The 19,219-nt window shown below is 47.4% G+C and overlaps 1 non-coding gene across 1 annotated transcript; it reads right to left on the reverse strand.

Annotated features, from left to right (window-relative positions):
• Nucleotides 1-17,476: 17,476 nt before the first annotated feature.
• Nucleotides 17,477-17,550, reverse strand: TRNAN-GUU (transfer RNA asparagine (anticodon GUU)). The gene has a single exon. It is a non-coding gene; the product is annotated as a tRNA-Asn (tRNA).
• Between the last annotated feature and the right edge of the window lie 1,669 nt (nucleotides 17,551-19,219).

Raw genomic sequence — 19,219 nt, forward strand, 5'->3', positions numbered from 1 at the left:
AGTGCACTAGAAAGTACGACTCTGGTGGGACTCAAACCCACAACCTTTGAATCACTTTCACTCTAGAAGTCCAATGCGCTATCCATTGCACCACAGAGCCACTCTTAAGCCTTCCGCATAGTCAATTTTTGGCTGTGAAAAGGCCAGTGCATCTCACTTTTGTGACATCTATACTTAAAAAAAAAAAAAAAAAAAAGCCCTCAACTTTGGAAACTCTTGAATGCTGGGAATGTGCTAAAATTGCTGATCAGAGTAGACAGGTGAAAGCAGCAGACAAGGGGGATTAGCTCACATGGTAGAGCGCTCGCTTCGCATGCGAGAGGTAGCGGGATCGATGCCTGCATCCTCCAACATCTTTACTTGCCAGCGCTTTGAAACTCTAGCATGATGGCCTTTTTATCTTTGGCGCTCAAAGAACTGGTCTTCAATAGCTCAGCTGGTAGAGCGGAGGACTGTAGAAGCAAATTAGCAATCCATAGGTCGCTGGTTCAATTCCGGCTCGAAGGACCTTTTTGGCTAGCATTACCATTTTGAAGCTTTTAAACAGCTCAGACACACTGACAGCCACGTCTTTACGTGTAACATACGGCGCAAACAAAAGGCAAGCCCGTCCCTGGGTGGGCTTGAACCACAAACCTCTCGGTTAACAGCCAAACGCGCTAACCGATTGCGCCACAGAGACAACCACACATTGTGCCGCTGGCCAAATCCTCAGTCAGGTCAACTATATTCTCTCAGGTGACTGCCTAAACAATAATATCAAAAAAAGGAAAAGAAGGGGGGCGTGGCTTGGAGAGGCACCGGAACAGCAGCAAATCTTTAGGCTCCGTTTGGAAACAGGCACTTCTAGCCATAAAAAGCACTGTTGGAGGTGGAAAACCGCAAAAGCAGATAAACGAACCTACCAGGACAGCATGTCAGCAAGAAGGAGAGGCTCAAAACCAGTCCCGACAAAGCTGGAGTCCTTCTTTGTGGCACGTGGGTCCCCCTCTGCAATGGCCGCACAGGAGATCCTGCCAGCAGCCCGCAGGGACCGGGAGCAAGTGACTGACAGCCGCTCTGCACTAGAAACCACAGCGGAGGAGACTGCATCTGACAGCTCTGCCGGAGCGACCGGAGGCTCTCAGCACACATCAGCTATACCGAAAGGCACAAGAAAAAGGTCAGTGAATGGGGGGAAAAACATTGCCAAGGGACCCCCTGCACCCAAAATGGTGCTGACCACGTTGCCACACATAATGAGAACCCCCACAAGCAGCCCAGAAAAGCAGAAGCTGAGAATATCTCAGACTGCTGAGAGTGATCCGGAGGCTGAACACTTATATGTGATAGCGGAGGAGAGAGAAACAGATAACCCTGCTGAGGCAGCCGGAGGCTCACAGTATAACACAGCCACAATGGGAGGCTCAAAAGACAGAGCAGTGAATGGGGGGAAAAACAATGCCAAGGGGGCTCTTACACACACACTAAGAACCCCCACAAGCAGCCCAGAAAAACAGAGGCAGAAGATGTCTCAAAATGCTGAAAGTGTTTCAGGAGCTGATTATCTCCATGAAAAAGGAGCCGACATAGAATTAGATAACCTCACTGCATCAAACAAACCGGTGACTGAGCTGTATATAAAGGAAATAGTGTTGGCGCTGAGAAACACCATACAAGCAGACATTTCAATGTTAACCTCGACAGTAAACTCCTCCATTCGGGACATTAACAACAAAATAGAAAAACATGATAAAAAACTGGAGGAAGTGGTGGGCTCGCATAACTCATTAATCGACTCCCACTACGATCTAGAAGAAAAAGTTAACAAACTGCAACTCAAACTATCCGATTTAGAGGATAGAAATCGACGCAACAACGTCAAAATAAGAGGGATACCCGAAAATGTCTCCAATGCGGAAATCGTAAACTACATTACACGATTTATGCAGACCATGCTTCCCAACACGCCAATGCAAGAATTCAAGATAGATAGGGCCCACAGATTACCGCGCCCAAAATTCCTTAAAGAGGAATACCCCAGAGACGTTATAGCTCGAATTCATTATTTTGGCGCAAAAGAAGCCCTAATGAACGCAACAAGAAAGCTCCAACCCCTGCCAAACCCATACTCTGAATTGCGAATATTCGCTGACCTATCGCAATCCACCTTGGAAGCGAGGAGAAGCTTCGCAGCGATCACTGCCTCCTTAAGAAAAGCCAATATCCAGTACAAATGGGGATTTCCCACAAAAATTATAGTTACAAAAGAAGGAAGGACCCATATCCTCCAAGACCCTAAATCTGCGACAGACACCCTAAACTCTTGGGGAATTACACTGCAAAATTTATCCTATACAAACGCCAACACAGAAAAAAACAGACGCCAGCATCACACCAGCCGGAGCTCCTCACCCCCGCAATGATTCAGAAGACCTCACCTCCAATAGATACTAAACAACGTCTCATGAAGTGCCTGCTCAAGATAGCTGAACTTTTTCTCCCCCCACCGAAAAATGCAAGTTCTAACTTGCCCTGTATTTGTCAGTTTAATCCTCAACATTCTGACTTTCACGCCAAACGCATCCGTGTGTTCTGGCCCTATACAAAATGAGGATATTGTTTGGTTCTCTTTTTTTTGTTATTTTGTTTCCTCAGGCATTCGCGCATCACAGGAATTCCCAAGTCTCCAACTTTGCCGCCACCCACCATCCACATGGCGGTGAAAGTCCTATCGCTTAACGCCAACGGCTTGAACTCGCCATTCAAGAGAAGATCTGCGTGGAAAGAGGCAATTATGCAAAATGTTGACATTATGTGTATCCAGGAGACCCACTTGTTAGAAGTAGATAAAAGCAGAATGTCCCATAGAATGTTTCCGCAGGTCTTATTTGCTTGTGCCCCAAAAAAACAGGCGGGTGTGATGGTGGCATTCCGAGACAGAGCTCCGTTCACCATCGATAAACAGATTGGTGACCCGAAGGGTCGCTATTTAATCTTAGTAGGTTCCCTTAGGAATACAAAAATAACCTTAGTAAACACATATGTAACAAATTCAAAGCAAATTAATTTTCTTAACAAACTCAAAAAAAAAATTAACCAAGTAGCGGAAGGTCCAATAATGATAAATGGTGACTTCAACCTAGTACCTGATAGAGAACTCGACACTACAAACCCAAAACTTAAAAGAAATGCCACCCTGGGAGAATGGCTACACAAAAATGCGCTTTATGATACGTTCCGGTGCTCCAACGCCTCTGCAAAAGAATACTCACACTATTCAAATAGACACAGATCCTTCTCGCGCATAGACTTATGTCTAGTTGAGAGGAAACTCTTAGCATCAATACAAAAAGCGGAGGTTGGGACGGCTACTTGGTCCGACCACGCACCAATCATAACAACACTGAATGTAAGGGGCCTTGGAGCACCGACTAAATCATGGAGGAATAACACTTATTTAATGAGCATTCCCAAATACAGGGAAAAAATACAAGAAGCATTAACTGAATACTTTAAATTCAATGCCATCCCACAAACAGACCCAGCAATGGTGTGGACCGCCCATAAGGCATACATAAGAGGAATTTTAATAAAACTAGGCTCCAAATACAAAAGAGATAAAACAAAAAAAACAGATGAAATTCTAACCCAAATACAACTGAAGGAATCCCTTTTAAAAGTTTCCCCAGACCAAAACACACATACCGAATTACATAAATTGAGACTGGCCCTACGGAAAACATTACTAGGGGATTTTGACAGAGAAATTACTGCTCAGCGAGCGGACAGCTATTCAGCAATTAATAGGCCATCCAAATGGATGGCAAATCTGATTAAAAGAAAAACAATAAAAGCAAATATCCCCTACATTTGGAATTTCCAGGACAAAAAACAAAAACTATCGAACCCCAAACATATTGCAGACAATTTTTGCTCTTTCTACAGCAAACTTTATAACTTAAAAAATGATCCCCAAACAAAACAACCAGACAAGGAATCAATCAATGCTTTCTTGCAAAAGGTTAACCTACCGAAGCTATCATCCTTACAAACGGACCTCTTGGACGCCCCGTTCTCCGTCTCGGAAATAATAGACACCATAGCATCCCTAAAGAACCAGAAAGCCCCTGGGCCGGACGGGTATTCAGCAGAGTACTATAAAAACTTCTTACCCCAACTTTTAACCCATATCACTAACACATTTAACAAGATCAAAGAAAGAGGCTTCTTCCCACAAGAGATGCTGCAGGCCACAATTGTAGTCCTACCAAAACCTGGAAAGGAACCAAATACACCAACTAACTTCCGTCCTATATCATTACTTAATACCGATACTAAGATCTACGCTAAAACGTTGGCCCGTAGAATGGTGGACATACTCCCAGACATAATACACTCTGACCAAATGGGGTTTGTAAAGGGGAGACAGGCCTCGGACGGCACACGGAAAATTCTAAATCTAATACATTCAATAGAAACATCTAAGGTGCCGTCAATAATGCTGGCCCTGGACGCCGAAAAGGCATTTGACCGAGTCCATTGGGAGTACATCTTTGAGACAATGAAAAAATTTGGTTTTGGAGAAAACACGATAAGTGCCGTCCGGGCCCTGTATTCAGCTCCCACAGCCACTGTTTTGGTGGATGGTACCCTGTCGGTCCCCCTATCAATCTCGAATGGCACAAGGCAGGGTTGCCCATTGTCTCCTATTTTGTACGTGCTGGCTATAGAGCCACTAGCAGAACTAATTCGCACCTCCTCTGAAATAAAGGGAATCCCAATAAATCACAGACAATACAAAATAGGATTATTCGCTGACGATGTCATTTTGACACTGACCCGCCCCCTAGAATCTTTAAGAATGGCATGTAAAATAATCAACCAATTTAGTAATGTATCTCTATACAAGTTGAATATAGACAAGTCCCTTATTCTAGGTCTGGGGGTATCTACAAACCTAGAAAATGCAATACGGGCGGAATTTCCCTTTGAGTGGAAAAAAAAAGGCATACCCTACTTGGGAATAACGTTGACACCATCCACCAGAGACATAGAACTAGAAAATTACCCCAAACTGCTTAACTCCACCCAGAAAGTAATTGACCATTTATCAGGTTTAAAACTGTCGTGGATGGGCAAGATCACATCCTACAAAATGAAAGTCCTCCCACTAGTCCTGTACCATTTTAGAACCTTACCACTTATTATCTCCAAGCTTACAATTTCTAAACTCCAAAAACAACTAAATAACTTTTTATGGAGTGGAAAGAAACCACGTTTAGCCCTGTCAATATTAGCACTCCACCGGAAAAAGGGAGGAGCGGGAGTACCAAATCTAATGGCATACTACGAAGCTAATATACTAAACCAAACTAGACAATTAATCAGTACCAACAACACAGTAGGCTGGCCCAATGTAGAAAAAAGCTATATAAATGATCTACCTGGACAGGCACTAATGCTTGCTACTTCAATAGACGGTTTAATATTCCCAAAAAGCATAGACACCCAACTTAAAAACATTCCCCCTACATTACAAGCCGCGATCCAAACATGGAAAGAACTCACTAAAAAAATAAGCATATCCGATGAAACGGAATTTCCCCGCATACCTATCGAGACACTCAATCTATTTTTACCTAACTGTGATATGAAACCGTGGAGCGTTAGAGGAGTCAGATACGTAGAGGACTTAACATCCAAGAGAGAAATTAAAAGCTTTACAGAAATAAGTACTGTCTATGGCCTCCCGCAGAGCGAAAAATTTACATACTTTAGAATCTGCTCTCTCTTAAGAGAGAAACCCTTACACAAAGTAAAACTCCCGACCACAATCATTAAGAAAATTCTCACAAACCCTCTCGAAGGTAAATCGGAGACAAGAGACTATTATGACATACTAACCAACAACAAAGCAATAGCAAAAAAAACATACATGTCGAACTGGGAACTAGAACTCAAAGAAAAGATACCTCTGGATCAATGGTCCAGCTCGAATACGTTAATGACAAAATCCACTATGGGACTTAACATACTAGAAGTACAAACCAAAATTAACCTAAGATGGTACTACAACCCATCACTTTTATACAATAGATCGAACCTGGGAGATGGTTTGTGCTGGAGAGGCTGCGGCCAAAAAGGCACATTATCACATATTTTTTGGTCCTGCCCAACACTAAAAGTATATTGGGAAAACATAACCATGTTCTTACAAAGCACATTGAAGTGCTACATACCTAAAGACGCCAAAATGTATATATTGCTGATGGGCTTGGAAACGTTTCCTAAACAGATAAGATATGTACTTGCTCACTCCCTAATGACCGCCAAATCCATAATAGCAAGACACTGGAAAAATCCATTACCCCCAGACATAGAAGAATTTAAAAGACGTATGGACGAACAATATATTTTTGAAAAATGGTTGGCGTTCCGGAATAAGAACACCAAAAAATTTAATGACACCTGGGAGACTTGGAGAATATCCTTAAAAAAGTAACAGTTGAATCACACAGATGCGTGAAGCCTTGTTACTGAGTTTGTTCATATGTTATATGTTCGTTGCAAAATATGTGTGGAATACAGGTTGTTAGAGGAACACAACGATTACGCTAAGTGTAAGTTATAGAAAATAGTACATGACTATACCATAACCACAATATAAGAATGTGCAATAAAATCTCAATAGAGTACTATCCTATATAGCACAGAGTGGTTACCATACCAGTTACATATTTTGATTGTAAAGTTGTGGAATGTTACCAATTGTAGTAAAGTAACTTAATCAAAATACTAACACAAATAGCACAGTCTGAATCTGATACTAAATATTCGTTGATTATGTGCAAATCTCTTATGCTACTATGTACCAATGACTTGTATGTTTGTTAAAATTAATAAAAAAATCTAATGTTTAAAAAAAAAAAGGAAAAGAAGAGATAAACTAGAACACAACAGCGTGACTCAAAAGAGTACCCAACTGCCCACGGAGAGTGGCTCCCTGTTAGCGGCTTAGTAACAGTCAGAGGCTTCCTCAGCTTTGCCTCACCAGCACCTTGTAAGCTATCCCAATGCAGCAGAGTGGCGCAGCGGAAGCGTGCTGGGCCCATAACCCAGAGGTCGATGGATCAAAACCATCCTCTGCTAGGAAGCTTGGTTTTTGCAGTCCCTACCACATCAACATCTTCCTGGACAGCCCAATTTGAGAAATCGCTTTGTTTCTTAAAAAATGTCCTCTTCTCTGTCAATGCAGACATACATGCCTAAATACAGAAGATCATAGAATGGTAGAGTTGGAAGGGTCATCGGGTCCAAGCACCTGCTCAGTGCAGGATTACCTAAATCATTCCAGACAGATCTTTGTCCAGGCTTTGTTTGAACACTTCCATGGAAGGAGAACTCATCACCACCCGTGGTAACCTGTACCACTCATTGATCACTCTCACCGTCAGAAAGTTTTTTCTAATATGCCATTTAGAAAAGGGCTCTTCCCTTTGCACTGCAGATCAAAACTGAATGCTAAATCAGTCGCCTTAAAAAGCTTCAAGGCAGGGCTACGATAACAAATGAAGTCCTAGGCAGGTTTTTTGCCTAAGAGCACACAACAAGCTACCACAGTGCGCTAGAAAGTACGACTCGAACCCACAACCTTTGAATCACTTTCACTCTAGAAGGCCAATGCGCTATCCATTGCGCCACAGAGCCACTCTTAAGCCTTCTGCATAGTCAATTTTTGGCTGTGAAAAGGCCAGTGCATCTCACTTTTGTGACATCTATACTTAAAAAAAAAAAAAAAAAAAAAAAGCCCTCAACTTTGGAAACTCTTGAATGCTGGGAATGTGCTAAAATTGCTGATCAGAGTAGACAGGTGGAAGCAGCAGTCAAGGGGGATTAGCTCACATGGTAGAGCGCTCGCTTCGCATGCGAGAGGTAGCGGGATCGATGCCTGCATCCTCCAACACCTTTACTTGCCAGCGCTTTGAAACTCTAGCATGATGGCCTTTTTATCTTTGGCGCTCAAAGAACTGGCCTTCGATAGCTCAGCTGGTAGAGCGGAGGACTGTAGAAGCAAATTAGCAATCCTTAGGTTGCTGGTTCAATTCCGGCTCGAAGGACCTTTTTGGCTAGCATTACCATTTTGAAGCTTTTAAACGGCTCAGACACACTGACAGCCATGTCTTTACGTGTAACATACGGCGCAAACAAAAGGCAAGCCCGTCCCTGGGTGGGCTTGAACCACCAACCTTTCGGTTAACAGCCGAACGCGCTAACCGATTGCACCACAGAGACAACCACACATTGTGCCGCTGGCCAAATCCTCAGTCAGGTCAACTATATTCTCTCAGGTGACTACTAGAGATGAGCGAACGTGTTCTTCCGAGCTTGATATTCGTGCGAATATTAGGGTGTTCGTGATGTTCGTTATTCGTAACGAACACCATGCGGTGTTCTGGTTACTTTCACTTCCTTCCCTGAGACGTTAGCGCGCTTTTTTTGGCCAATTGAAAGACAGGGAAGGCATTACAACTTCCCCCTGTGACGTTCAAGCCCTATACCACCCCCCTGCTGTGAGTGGCTGGGAAGATCAGGTGTCACCCGAACATAAAAGTCGGCCCCTCCCGCGGTTCGGCTCAGATGCCTGGTGAGTTAGCTGAGGGACAGTGTTGTTTGTACCGGAGCTGCTGTAGGGAAAGAATTGGTAGTTAGTGTAGGCTTCAAGACCCCCCAAAGGTCCTTATTAGGGCCACTGATAGCTGTGTGTTGGCTGCAGTTAGCAGTGCCATTTTTTTTTTCTCAAAATCGGCTCTGCAGAGCGTTGCACCCGGCATTAGGGACAGAAGTGCTGCATAGGCAGGGAGAGTGTTAGGAGTGAGTGTAGCCTTCAAGAACCTCAACGGTCCTTTCTAGGGCCATATTTATCCGTGTGCAGTACTGTCCAGGCTGCTGTTAGCTGTGCTGCATTTTTTTTTGCTTCTCAAAATCGCCTCTGCAGAGCATTCCACCCTCCATTGATACTGCAGGGAAAGAATTGTATAGGCAGGGCCACAACACAGTTATTATTCATAGAATATACGCAGTGCTGCCTTTTGCTTGTAAAACAAGTGAAAATAATTCTATTTGTCCTGCCTCTGTCCGTCCTAACGCCGGTGGACACGTGTCGGCTGCGTGTGCAACCTGTAAAAATCATACGCACCCAGCTACGTTTTACTCCTGGCTTCGCCATTTGCTTTCCTTAATTGGGAAAAAAAATACCTGCTCTGCCACAGTTAATAACTCTGCTACCCTCACGTTCTGTGACACATTAGCAGGAAAACAGCACAGTTATTAAACTTCTCATGTTCATAGAATATACGCAGTGCTGCCTTTTGGTGCAAAAAAACGGAAAATAATTCTATTTGTCCTGCCTCTGTCCGTCCTAACGCCGGTGGACACGTGTCGGCTGCGTGTGCAACCTGTAAAAATCATACGCACCCAGCTACGTTTTACTCCTGGCTTCGCCATTTGCTTTCCTTAATTGGGAAAAAAAATACCTGCTCTGCCACAGTTAATAACTCTGCTACCCTCACGTTCTGTGACACATTAGCAGGAAAACAGCACAGTTATTAAACTTCTCATGTTCATAGAATATACGCAGTGCTGCCTTTTGGTGCAAAAAAACGGAAAATAATTCTATTTGTCCTGCCTCTGTCCGTCCTAACGCCGGTGGACACGTGTCGGCTGCGTGTGCAACCTGTAAAAATCATACGCACCCAGCTACGTTTTACTCCTGGCTTCGCCATTTGCTTTCCTTAATTGGGAAAAAAAATACCTGCTCTGCCACAGTTAATAACTCTGCTACCCTCACGTTCTGTGACACATTAGCAGGAAAACAGCACAGTTATTAAACTTCTCATGTTCATAGAATATACGCAGTGCTGCCTTTTGGTGCAAAAAAACGGAAAATAATTCTATTTGTCCTGCCTCTGTCCGTCCTAACGCCGGTGGACACGTGTCGGCTGCGTGTGCAACCTGTAAAAATCATACGCACCCAGCTACGTTTTACTCCTGGCTTCGCCATTTGCTTTCCTTAATTGGGAAAAAAAATACCTGCTCTGCCACAGTTAATAACTCTGCTACCCTCACGTTCTGTGACACATTAGCAGGAAAACAGCACAGTTATTAAACTTCTCATGTTCATAGAATATACGCAGTGCTGCCTTTTGGTGCAAAAAAACGGAAAATAATTCTATTTGTCCTGCCTCTGTCCGTCCTAACGCCGGTGGACACGTGTCGGCTGCGTGTGCAACCTGTAAAAATCATACGCACCCAGCTACGTTTTACTCCTGGCTTCGCCATTTGCTTTCCTTAATTGGGAAAAAAAATACCTGCTCTGCCACAGTTAATAACTCTGCTACCCTCACGTTCTGTGACACATTAGCAGGAAAACAGCACAGTTATTAAACTTCTCATGTTCATAGAATATACGCAGTGCTGCCTTTTGGTGCAAAAAAACGGAAAATAATTCTATTTGTCCTGCCTCTGTCCGTCCTAACGCCGGTGGACACGTGTCGGCTGCGTGTGCAACCTGTAAAAATCATACGCACCCAGCTACGTTTTACTCCTGGCTTCGCCATTTGCTTTCCTTAATTGGGAAAAAAAATACCTGCTCTGCCACAGTTAATAACTATGCTACCCTCACGTTCTGTGACACATTAGCAGGAAAACAGCACAGTTATTAAACTTAGATTATTCATTCACTAGAGGCAGTGGGGCCTTTCGTTTTCAAAAAAGGGAAAAAATTATATTTGGCCTGCAGTCTTGCGCCAATTTATTAGCTGCCTGTGAAATCAAATCACTGGTAATACAGCATGCTGAGGGGTAGGGGTAGGCCTAGAGGGCGTGGACGCGGCCGAGGACGCGGAGGGCCAAGTCAGGGTGTGGGCACAGGCCAAGCTCCTGATCCAGGTGTGTCGCAGCCGACTGCTGCGCGATTAGGAGAGAGGCACGTTTCTGGTGTCCCCACATTCATCGCCCAATTAATGGGTCCACGTGGGAGACGGTTATTAGAAAATGAGCAGTGTGAGCAGGTCCTGTCCTGGATGGCAGAAAGTGCTTCGAGCAACCTATCGTCTACCCGCAGTTCTGCGCCGTCCACTGCTGCCAATCCGAATCCTCTGTCTGCTGCTCCTCCTTCCTCCCAGCCTCCTCACTCCACTACAATAACACCTGCTCAGGAGCGGGAACACTCCCAGGAACTGTTCTCGGGCCCCTGCTTAGATTGGGCAGCAGCGGTTCCTCTCCCACCAGAGGAGTTTATCGTCACTGATGCCCAACCATTCGAAAGTTCCCGGGGTCCGGGGGAAGAGGCTGGGGACTTCTGCCAACTGTCTCAACAACTTTCTGTGGGTGAGGAGGACGATGACGATCAGACACAGTTGTCTTGCAGTGAGGTAGTAGTAAGGGCAGTAAGTCCGAGGGAGCAGCGCACAGAGGATTCGGAGGAAGAGCAGCAGGACGATGAGGTGACTGACCCCACCTGGTGTGCAACGCTTACTCAGGAGGACAGGTCTTCAGAGGGGGAGTCAAGGGCATCAGCAGGGCAGGTTGCAAGAGGCAGTGCGGTGGCCAGGGGTAGAGGCAGGGCCAGACCGAATAATCCACCAAGTGTTTCCCAAAGCGCCCCCTCGCGCCATGCCACCCTGCAGAGGCCGAGGTGCTCTAAGGTCTGGCAGTTTTTCACAGAGACGCCTGACGACCGACGAACAGTGGTGTGCAACCTTTGTCGCGCAAAGCTCAGCCGGGGAGCCAACACCAACAGCCTCACCACCACCACCATGCGCAGACATATGATGGCCAAGCACCCCGCAAGGTGGGACGAAGGCCGTTCAGCGCCTCCGGTTTGCACCCCTGCCTCTCCCCCTGTGCCCCAACCTGCCACTGAGATGCAACCCCCCTCTCAGGACACAGGCACTACCGTCTCCTGGCCTGCACCCACACCCTCACCTCCGCTGTCCTCGGCCCCATCCAGCAGTGTAGTTCAGCGCACCGTCCAGCCGTCGCTTGCGCAACTGTTGGAGCGCAAGCGCAAGTACGCCGCCACGCACCCGCACGCTCAAACGTTAACCGTCCGCATAGCAAAATTCATCAGCCTTGAGATGCTGCTGTATAGGGTTGTGGAAACGGAGTCCTTCAAAAGTATCATGGAGGCGGTGGCCCCGCGCTACTCAGTTCCCAGTCGCCACTACTTTTCCCGATGTGCCTTCCCAGCCCTGCACGACCACGTCTCCCGCAACATTGTACGCGCCCTCACCAACGCGGTTACTGCCACGGTCCACTTAACAACGGACACGTGGACAAGCACAGGCGGGCAGGGCCACTACATCTCCCTGACGGCACATTGGGTGAATTTAGTGGAGGCTGGGACAGAGTCAGAGCCTGGGACCGCTCATGTCCTACCCACCCCCAGAATTGCGGGCCCCAGCTCGGTGGTGGTATCTGCGGAGGTGTATGCTTCCTCCACTAAAGCACCCTCCTCCTCCTCCTCCTCCTCCTCCTCCTCCTCTGTCTCGCAATCAAGATGTGTTAGCAGCAGCATGTCGCCAGCAGTCGGTGTCGCGCGGTGTGGCAGCACAGCGGTGGGCAAGCGTCAGCAGGCCCTGCTGAAACTACTCAGCTTAGGCGATAAGAGGCACACGGCCCACGAACTGCTGCAGGGTCTGACACAGCAGACCAACCGCTGGCTTGCGCCGCTGAGCCTCCAACCGGGCATGGTCGTGTGTGACAACGGCCGTAACCTGGTGGCGGCTCGGCAGCTCGGCAGCCTCACGCACGTGCCATGCCTGGCCCACGTCTTTAATTTGGTGGTTCAGCGCTTTCTGAAAAGCTACCCACGCTTGTCAGACCTGCTCGTAAAGGCGCGCCGGCTCTGCGCACATTTTCGCAAGTCCCACACGGACGCTGCCACCCTGCGCAGCCTGCAACATCACTTTAAGCTGCCAGTGCACCGACTGCTGTGCGACGTGCCCACACGGTGGAACTCTACGCTCCACATGTTGGCCAGGCTCTATGAACAACGTAGAGCTATAGTCGAATACCAACTCCAACATGGGCGGCGCAGTGGGAGTCAGCCTCCTCAATTCCTTTCAGAAGAGTGGGCCTGGTTGGCAGACATCTGCCATGTCCTTGGTAATTTTGAGGAGTCTACCCAGGTGGTGAGCGGCGATGCTACAATGATTAGCGTCACCATTCCTCTGCTATGCATCTTGAGAAATTCCCTGCAAACCATAAAGGCAGCTGCTTTGCGCTCGGAAACGGGGGCGGGGGAAGACAGTATGCCGCTGGATAGTCAGGGCACTCTCCTGTCTATTTCTCAGCGCGTACAGGAGGAGGAGGAGGAGCATGAGGAGGATGAGGAGGAGGGGGAAGAGACAGCTTGGGCCGCTGCTGACGGTACACCGGCTGATTGCCTGTCATCCTTTCAGCGTGTATGGCCTGAGGAGGAGGAGGAGGAGGAGGAGGAGGATCCTGATAGTGATCTTCCTAGTGAAGACAGCCATGTGTTGCGTACAGGTACCCTGGAACACATGGCTGACTTCATGTTAGGATGCCTTTCTCGTGACCCTCGCGTTGCACGCATTCTGGCCACTACGGATTACTGGGTGTACACACTGCTCGATCCACGGTATAAGGAGAACCTGCCCACTCTGATTCCCGAAGAGGAAAGGGGTTCGAGAGTGTTGCTATACCACAGGACCCTTGCGGACAAGCTGATGGTAAAATTCCCAGCCGACAGCGCTAGTGGCAGAAGGCGCAGTACCGAGGGCAAGGTAGCAGGGGATGTGCGTAGATCGAGCAGCATGTACATCCCAGGCAGTGCAACAGTCTTTAAGGGCCTGGCCAGCTTTATGGCTCCCCACCAAGACTGTGTCACCGCTCCCCAGTCACGGCTGAGTCGGCGGGAGCACTGTAAAAGGATGGTGAGGGAGTACGTAGCGGATCGCACGACCATCCTTGGTGACGCCTCTGCCCCCTACAACTACTGGGTGTCGAAGCTGGACATGTGGCCTGAACTAGCGCTGTATGCCCTGGAGGTGCTTGCTTGTCCTGCGGCTAGCGTCTTGTCGGAGAGGGTGTTTAGTGCGGCTGGGGGAATCATCACAGATAAGCGTAGCCGCTTGTCAACCGACAGTGCCGACAGGCTAACACTCATCAAGATGAACAAAGGCTGGATTTCCCCAGACTTCTGTTCTCCACCAGCGGACAGCAGCGATACGTAAGCAATACGTAGGCTGCACCCGCGGATGGAAGCTACGTTCTCTCTCACCATCCAAAACGGGGACATTTCTGCTTCATCAATCTGTGTCTAATATTCCTCCTCCTCCTCCTGCTCCTCCTCCTGAAACCTCACGTAATCACGCTGAACGGGCAATTTTTCTTAGGGCCACAAGGCTCACTCAAATAATTTTTCTGAACAATTTTTATAAGTTTCAATGCGCTTAAAAGCGTTGGAACTTTAACTTGAACCAATTTTTCGTTACACTGGGCTGCCTCCAGGCCTAGTTACCACTTAAGCCACATTAACCAAAGCGATTAATGGGTTTCACCTGCCCTCTTGGCTGGCCATGGCCAATTTTTGGGATGTACATTAGTACTGTTGATACAGCAATTTTTGTGGGCCCTCGCCTACAGTGTAATCAAATTAATTTTTAGCCCACCTGCATTACAGCTGACATTACCTCAGCTGTGTTGGGCAATGCAATGGGATATTTTTGTGTACCGCCGGTGGGTTCCAGGGAGCCACCCATGCTGTAGGTGCACACGGAGTTTTTAACACATCTGTACACTTGTAAAGAACCCCAGTCTGACTGGGGCATGCAGTGTGGGCCGAAGCCCACCTGTATTACACACAACATTACTACCTCAGCTGTGTTGGGCAATGCAATGGGATATTTCTATGTACCGCCGGTGGCTTCCTGGCACCCACCCAGGCAGTGGGTCCACAGGGAGTTTAACCTACATGTGTCCACTTGTAAAGAACCCCAGTCTGACTGGGGCATGCAGTGTGGGCCGAAGCCCACCTGTATTACACACAACATTACTACCTCAGCTGTGTTGGGCAATGCAATGGGATATTTTTGTGTACCGCCGGTGGGTTCCAGGGAGCCACCCATGCTGTAGGTGCACACGGAGTTTTTAATACATCTGTACACTTGTAAAGAACCCCAGTCTGACTGGGGCATGCAGTGTGGGCCGAAGCCCACCTGCATTATGCACGACATTACTACCTCAGCTGTGTTGGGCAATGCAATGGGATATTTCTATGTACCGCCGGTGGCTTCCTGGCACCCACCCATGCTGTCGGTCCACAGGGACTTCACAATAGGGAGTTGTACCTGCCTGTGTCTATGAATTAAAAAGCCCAGTCTAACTGGGGCATGCAGACACCTTGACAGAATGAATAGTGTGTGGCACATAGGTTCCCCATTGCTATGCCTACGTGTGCAGCTCCTGATGGCGGTGGCACAGGATTCTATTTCTCATTGCTTCTGTACAGCATTGTGGGCTATCGACCCGCCCCTTTTAAAGAGGGTCGCTGCCTAGCCGTGCCAACCCTCTGCAGTATGTGCCTGCGGTTCCTCCTCATGGCAGACGCACTTCTAAATAGACATGAGGGTGGTGTGGCATGAGGGGAGCTGAAGGTTGCGCAGGGACAGTTTGGTGTGCGCTGTGGGGGGGAGGGGGGGCGGTTGGTCAGCATGTAACCCAGGAGAAGTGGCAGCGGATTGTCATCCAGGCAGTGATTGTGCTTTGTTGTAGCTAGTGTGGTGCTTAGCAAAGGTATGCCATGCTAATGAGGGCTTTTCAGAAGTAAAAGTTGTTGGGAGGGGGGGGGGGGCCCACTCTTGCCGGTATTGTGGCTTAATAGTGGGACCTGTGAACTTGAGATGCAGCCCAACATGTAGCCCCTCGCCTGCCCTATCCGTTTCTGTGTCATTCCCATCACTTTCTTGAATTGCCCAGATTTTCACACATGAAAACCTTAGCGAGCATCGGCGAAATACAAAAATGCTCTGGTCGCCCATTGACTTCAATGGGGTTCGTTGTTCGAAACGAACCCTCGAGCATCGCGGGAAGTTCGTTCCGAATAACGAGCACTCGAACATTTTGGTGTTCGCTCATCTCTAGTGACTACCTAAACAATAATATCAAAAAAAGGAAAAGAAGAGATAAACTAGAACACAACAGCGTGACTCAAAAGAGTACCCAACTGCCCACGGAGAGTGGCTCCCTGTTAGCGGCTTAGTAACAGTCAGAGGCTTCCTCAGCTTTGCCTCACCAGCACCTTGTAAGCTATCCCAATGCAGCAGAGTGGCGCAGCGGAAGCGTGCTGGGCCCATAACCCAGAGGTCGATGGATCGAAACCATCCTCTGCTAGGAAGCTTGGTTTTTGCAGTCCCTACCACATCAACATCTTCCTGGACAGCCCAATTTGAGAAATCGCTTTGTTTCTTAAAAAATGTCCTCTTCTCTGTCAATGCAGACATACATGCCTAAATACAGAAGATCATAGAATGGTAGAGTTGGAAGGGTCATCGGGTCCAAGCACCTGCTCAGTGCAGGATTACCTAAATCATTCCAGACAGATCTTTGTCCAGCCTTTGTTTGAACACTTCCATGGAAGGAGAACTCATCACCACCCGTGGTGACCTGTACCACTCATTGATCACTCTCACCGTCAGAAAGTTTTTTCTAATATGCCATTTAGAAAAGGGCTCTTCCCTTTGCACTGCAGATCAAAACTGAATGCTAAATCAGTCGCCTTAAAAAGCTTCAAGGCAGGGCTACGATAACAAATGAAGTCCTAGGCAGGTTTTTTGCCTAAGAGCACACAACAAGCTACCACAGTGCGCTAGAAAGTACGACTCTGGTGGGACTCGAACCCACATCCTTTGAATCACTTTCACTCTAGAAGTCCAATTCGCTATCCATTGCGCCACAGAGCTACTCTTAAGCCTTCCGCATAGTCAATTTTTGGCTGTGAAAAGGCCAGTGCATCTCACTTTTGTGACATCTATACTTAAAAAAAAAAAAAAAAAAAAAGCCCTCAACTTTGGAAACTCTTGAATGCTGGGAATGTGCTAAAATTGCTGATCAGAGTAGACAGGTGGAAGCAGCAGTCAAGGGGGATTAGCTCACATGGTAGAGCGCTCGCTTCGCATGCGAGAGGTAGCGGGATCGATGCCTGCATCCTCCAACATCTTTACTTGCCAGCGCTTTGAAACTCTAGCATGATGGCCTTTTTATCTTTGGCGCTCAAAGAACTGGCCTTCGATAGCTCAGCTGGTAGAGCGGAGGACTGTAGAAGCAAATTAGCAATCCTTAGGTCGCTGGTTCAATTCCGGCTCGAAGGACCTTTTTGGCTAGCATTACCATTTTGAAGCTTTTAAACGGCTCAGACACACTGACAGCCACGTCTTTACGTGTAACATACGGCGCAAACAAAAGGCAAGCCCGTCCCTGGGTGGGCTTGAACCACCAACCTTTCGGTTAACAGCCGAACGCGCTAACCGATTGCGCCACAGAGACAACCACACATTGTGCCGCTGGCCAAATCCTCAGTCAGGTCAACTATATTCTCTCAGGTGACTACCTAAACAATAATATCAAAAAAAGGAAAAGAAGAGATAAACTAGAACACAACAGCGTGACTCAAAAGAGTACCCAACTGCCCACGGAGAGTGGCTCCCTGTTAGCGGCTTAGTAACAGTCAGAGGCTTCCTCAGCTTTGCCTCACCAGCACCTTGTAAGCTATCCCAATGCAGCAGAGTGGCGCAGCGGAAGCGTGCTGGGCCCATAACCCAGAGGTCGATGGATTGAAACCATCCTCTGCTAGGAAGCTTGGTTTTTGCAGTCCCTACCACATCAACATCTTCCTGGACAGCCCAATTTGAGAAATCGCTTTGTTTCTTAAAAAATGTCCTCTTCTCTGTCAATGCAGACATACATGCCTAAATACAGAAGATCATAGAATGGTAGAGTTGGAAGGGTCATCGGGTCCAAGCACCTGCTCAGTGCAGGATTACCTAAATCATTCCAGACAGATCTTTGTCCAGCCTTTGTTTGAACACTTCCATGGAAGGAGAACTCATCACCACCTGTGGTAACCTGTACCACTCATTGATCACTCTCACTGTCAGAAAGTTTTTTCTAATATGCCATTTAGAAAAGGGCTCTTCCCTTTGCACTGCAGATCAAAACTGAATGCTAAATCAGTCGCCTTAAAAAGCTTCAAGGCAGGGCTACGATAACAAATGAAGTCCTAGGCAGGTTTTTTGCCTAAGAGCACACAACAAGCTACCACAGTGCGCTAGAAAGTACGACTCTGGTGGGACTCGAACCCACAACCTTTGAATCACTTTCACTCTAGAAGGCCAATGCGCTATCCATTGCGCCACAGAGCCACTCTTAAGCCTTCTGCATAGTCAATTTTTGGCTGTGAAAAGGCCAGTGCATCTCACTTTTGTGACATCTATACTTAAAAAAAAAAAAAAAAAAAAAAAAAAGCCCTCAACTTTGGAAACTCTTGAATGCTGGGAATGTGCTAAAATTGCTGATCAGAGTAGACAGGTGGAAGCAGCAGTCAAGGGGGATTAGCTCACATGGTAGAGCGCTCGCTTCGCATGCGAGAGGTAGCGGGATCGATGCCTGCATCCTCCAACACCTTTACTTGCCAGCGCTTTGAAACTCTAGCATGATGGCCTTTTTATATTTGGCGCTCAAAGAACTGGCCTTCGATAGCTCAGCTGGTAGAGTGGAGGACTGTAGAAGCAAATTAGCAATCCTTAGGTTGCTGGTTCAATTCCGGCTCGAAGGACCTTTTTGGCTAGCATTACCATTTTGAAGCTTTTAAACGGCTCAGACACACTGACAGCCACGTCTTTACGTGTAACATACGGCGCAAACAAAAGGCAAGCCCGTCCCTGGGTGGGCTTGAACCACCAACCTTTCGGTTAACAGCCGAACGCGCTAACCGATTGCACCACAGAGACAACCACACATTGTGCCGCTGGCCAAATCCTCAGTCAGGTCAACTATATTCTCTCAGGTGACTACTAGAGATGAGCGAACGTGTTCTTCCGAGCTTGATATTCGTGCGAATATTAGGGTGTTCGTGATGTTCGTTATTCGTAACGAACACCATGCGGTGTTCTGGTTACTTTCACTTCCTTCCCTGAGACGTTAGCGCGCTTTTTTT

Source organism: Eleutherodactylus coqui, chromosome 1 (assembly GCF_035609145.1).
Source record: "Eleutherodactylus coqui strain aEleCoq1 chromosome 1, aEleCoq1.hap1, whole genome shotgun sequence".
In the NCBI taxonomy this organism is placed as follows: domain Eukaryota; kingdom Metazoa; phylum Chordata; class Amphibia; order Anura; family Eleutherodactylidae; genus Eleutherodactylus; species Eleutherodactylus coqui.